General features: G+C 68.9%; 1 protein-coding gene across 3 annotated transcripts in view; it reads right to left on the bottom strand.

Annotated features, from left to right (window-relative positions):
* Nucleotides 1-2,919, bottom strand: part of TPPP (tubulin polymerization promoting protein) — a 30,018-nt gene extending 27,099 nt beyond the window's left edge. Inside the window, exon 1 of one of the 3 annotated variants that reach the window (XM_032279182.1) lies at nt 2,853-2,919. The gene's annotated coding sequence lies outside the window, so the exon portion shown is untranslated. Of the gene's footprint in view, nt 1-1,760; nt 2,198-2,492; nt 2,611-2,852 lie in introns of those variants that run through there. The other 2 variants (XM_032279183.1, XM_032279184.1) reach the window with 2 other exon arrangements.
* Between the last annotated feature and the right edge of the window lie 1,136 nt (nt 2,920-4,055).

Raw genomic sequence — 4,055 nt, 5'->3', positions numbered from 1 at the left:
TCCCGGGTGGGAGATCATCTGGGTGGGAGATCACCTGGGTGGGGGCTATCCTGGGTGGGTGATCACCTGGGTGGGGGCTGTCCTGGGTGGGTGATCACCTGGGTGGGGGCTGTCCTGGGGGTGGGGGATCATCTAGGGGGAATATAGGGGGTTCCGGCCCTGTGGCACCCCTGTTCCCCCCTCACACACACACTGAGAGAAAGCCGGTCTCCCTAGGAGGATTGGCGCAGAGCAGCATGGGGTTTGGCTTGTGGGTGCCGGGACCAGGTCTGAGTTCCAGATGTGGCTGGGCCTGACCCAGGCAGCTCCACCCCTTCCTTCCCAGGAAACACCTTTTGCTGGAGGAGTAGGAACTGGGCGTGTGTAGATTCTGCTGCCTGATCCCGGCTCCTGGCTGAGGGTTTGTGGGCTCAGATGGACTTGACACCCAACCTCGACCCTTCTGGGTGCAGCCTTCTGGCTCCCCCAGCCCAGGCAGAGGCCATGAGTGTTGTTTCCCGAAGGCGCTTTTGCCTGAGGGCACCAGGCTGGGCCAGGTGCTGCAGGGCGCTGACCAGCACTGGCCTGGGGGCCCTGAAGCCGCAGATAGCATCCCTCTCACACTCCCTCCTGTCTCACCACCGGCTATAAATAGACTTGGCTCCCTGCTGGCACAGGCCTCTCCCGAGGAAGCTTTTAATTCTCTGCGTCCTCTGCAGGGAGTGGCTCCCACAGGCTGGGAGGGGACAGACTGCCTGACTCTCCAGAGAGCTCTCCGGCCCCATCTGCGATGGGTGACCCTAATATTTTTTAGGGAGTCCTCCTGGGCCCTGCGTGTGGCGCTGCGGCCTTTCTTTTTGCCCACGGGGGCCCCTGCAGCCCCTCCCTCCAGGCCCTGCCCTGCCCAGCCTCCCAGCCTGTGCTCGAACCCTGTTTTCTGATTCCCAGGCCTAGGTCAGCCACTGCCAGTGTGAGGCTCGGGAAATTCCGGCGAGGAGTGTCCAGAGTAAGCCGCCTTTGACCATGTATATGAGCATTTATATGCTCATTTCCACAATAAGCATTTATAACCTTGTATAACCGTTGAAACATTTATTGCAACTTCAGGGACTTCAGGAAGATCGACCAACAGCAACTGCAAGACAGACATGCAGCCCGCGGACCCGCAGCACACGCGGCCGCGTCGCGGGGACTTCGCCCGCTGCGAAGATGCGGAGCCCGTTCCTAACGCAGCACTCACACGCCGGCGCCTTCTGAACCAGGGGCCGCTTTAGAAGCCAGGAAAGCGGCAGACCCCACCCCTCCCCCGGACAACGCACACACCCTCCGAAAGCGCGCGGTCTGCAGCCGCTCCCGGAGCCCGCCCCTCCCCCACGGGCCCTCCGAGGATCACGTGGCGGGACGAGGCGCTGGCACCGAGTGCTGACGGTCGCGGGAGCCCAGTGTACGGCGCCGGCATCAGGCTGCAGCTGCCTCGCTCCCCTCCACTTCCTGCCCCTTCCCGGCCTGGGTCCAGCCCCTCTCCGCGTCCCCCAGGTGGTCCCAGGCCACAGGGAGCAGGGTCACCTGCTGGGCGCAGGGAAGCACCCCTGAGAGGTCAGGAGGGGCGTCCGGAGCCGGGGTGGGCAGGGGCCAGTCCTCCATCGAGTCACCCAGGGTCCCTGCACCCAGAAGGGCCAATAAACAGGGCAGGTGGGTCAGCCGTGACACTGATGGAGACTCACACAAACCCTCATCAAAACAGCAGCCCGGCCAAGGCCCGGGAGGGACGCGCTTCTCACCTCCCTCGGCTCCATTTACGTAACCGAAACCGCAGAATAAAGGGCCCCTCAGATCCCCGGGCACTGCTCCCAGGGGTGCGGGAAGGTGTCCTGGAGGCGCCTCTCCATCGCCACAGGCCCGCGGGGGCAGCCAAGGCCCAGGGAAGTCGGCGTCTCTGTGGGGAGTCGGCTGACCGCCCCACCTGCCGGGACGCGGTGGTGTCAGGACCCCGAGGCCGGCGCCGCGGTCTCGCCAAGGGCTTGTTCTGGCCCCTTTCTGTGTCCAGGAATCTCGCAAGATCTGCCGCAGGGCCGCGGCTGCATTCCGCCCCTCTATGCCCCAATTTCCCACGCCTCCTACCCGCGGCCCCCAGGCCTGGGAGCTGGTAAACAGGGTTCCAGTCCCGGGGTGGGGAGGGCCTGGAGGGAGGGGCTGCAGGGGCGTCCGTGGCTCGAAGAAAGGCCCACAGCGCCAGGCGCAGATCAGTGTCTGGCGCGACCGACGGAGACCCCCGCCTGCAGCCCCCGCGCAGCCTCCCCGCCGCCTCCGGGCACCGAGTGCGCAGCGCGGATCGCCGGGCATCCCAGGGGCGCAGGGCGCACGGACGCGCGGGGCGGCCCGAGAGGGGCTTGGGCGAGCGCGGGGGGCGCAGGGGCCGCGGCGCAGGTGGCCGCTGGAGCTGATGGGCGGGGTCTGCGTCCCCAGACAGACCCCGCGCCGCGCCCGCAGGACTGAACCCCGCGCCCACTTACCTTCGCGACGCAGCAACTGCAGCGGCGGCGCCTCCGCGACTCGGCCGCGCGCGACCCGGTGCCCAGAGGAGCGCTAGCGCCGCCGCCCCGCGCCAGCCTGGCCCCGCCCCGGCCCGGCCCGCCCCCGGCCCCCAGCGGCCTGCGCCCTCCCCGCGCCCCGCCCCGCCCAGCGCGCTCATTGGCGGCCCCGCCCCGCCGCCCCACCCGGCCCAGGGAGCGCGCGGGGCGCACGGAGGCCTCTGCCTTACAAGGCCGGCTCCGCGCAGGCCCAGCCGGTCACCCGGCGCCCGCTCGGCGCAGGGCGCGGCCGACTCGCCGGGCCGTGGGAACCGCTGGGCAAGGGACTGCGGCGCCCCTCACCTGGCTCTTGCCCCCCCCGGGGACAACCGGACCCCGATCTCTGCGCCCCGCAGGACGCGCGTGGACGGTGCGGCAGCGCGGGATGGAGGAGCGCGGCCGCGGCCTCCTGGGGCGGGGCGGGTTGGCGGCGGGGACGCGGGGACGGTGCTGGGCGACCCCAGACCGCGTCCCATTCTCCAGGGAGCCGCAGACGGTGCAGGGAAGCGGCAGGATCGGGCTGCGGGGGTGCTCGGACCTCAAGGCGGGGCGCAGGCTGGGGACGGGGCTCCCAGGTGGGGGCACCGCGGCCGGAGTCGACCTGGGCGGGGAGTGGGTCCGTGCCAAGCGCCAAGCGCAGCTGCCCGAGCCTTTCCCGCAGGAGCGGCGCGCCCCTCTCCCGGGCCTCAGCCTTGGCTCTTCCTGCGGCTCGCCGGCATGCGGCGCGGCAGTCCTGGCCACTCTTCTAGCCTCGTCTTTCTCGGGCACCTGCTGCCCCGCGCCCCCAACTAGGCTCTGCCGAGGCGGCGCATTCGGCCCGGAGCAGTCCGGGCCTCAGCAGGAGGTGGCTCCGCACGAGGTTCTGGGGCCAGGCGGACTGGGCGGCTCCGTGGTGCTAGGTGCTGGAACTCGAGGGGCGCAGGGGCCCCTTTCCTGGAGGAGGCCGAGGCGCAGCCCCCGGGAGGAAGGGGCGCCTTGGGTGACTTCCAGCTGGACTGTGTTCTGGTGACGCTGACCTCCCCCAGCCCCGCCTCTGTCCCTGCACCAGGTGTCCCGCAGACCCCGCGCCCCTGCAGAGGCAGCAGGGGAAGGCAGAAGGGCGCTGGGTGCTGGGCAGCAGGTGCTGAGGTCTCGGAGCCCGGCTTGGACCCCACCCACCCCACGGTGGTCCCGCGCCCCGCACTTCCCCTCCTCCCATTCCTCTTCTGAGAAATTCCACACTCGGAGCAGGGACGTCCGGAGAACCCGAAGCCGAGCGGCAGCCACGCTGGGGTCCCACTTTTCTCCAGCTCCGGTGGGCCGCTGCCTCCTCGTCCCACAGAGTCCAGAGCGACTCCCCTTTGCCTGCGGCAGTTCCTGCTCATGGCGTGGAAGTCATGAGATGACCTCTCCTTGTGCTCGCACTGTTGTATGAGGCACACGATGACCGTCAGTGCATCTTTCAGAACCTGTACAAGCTCTCTTGACATAAATGCAGTGATTTTACAATAAAATCGCAGTGAGAGG

Source organism: Sapajus apella, unplaced genomic scaffold, assembly GCF_009761245.1.
Source record: "Sapajus apella isolate SASKATOON/1434 unplaced genomic scaffold, GSC_monkey_1.0 scaffold11, whole genome shotgun sequence".
NCBI lineage: Eukaryota > Metazoa > Chordata > Mammalia > Primates > Cebidae > Sapajus > Sapajus apella.
The sequence above is the reverse complement of the archived record's forward strand: the minus strand, read 5'-3'. Positions and strand labels throughout refer to the sequence as shown.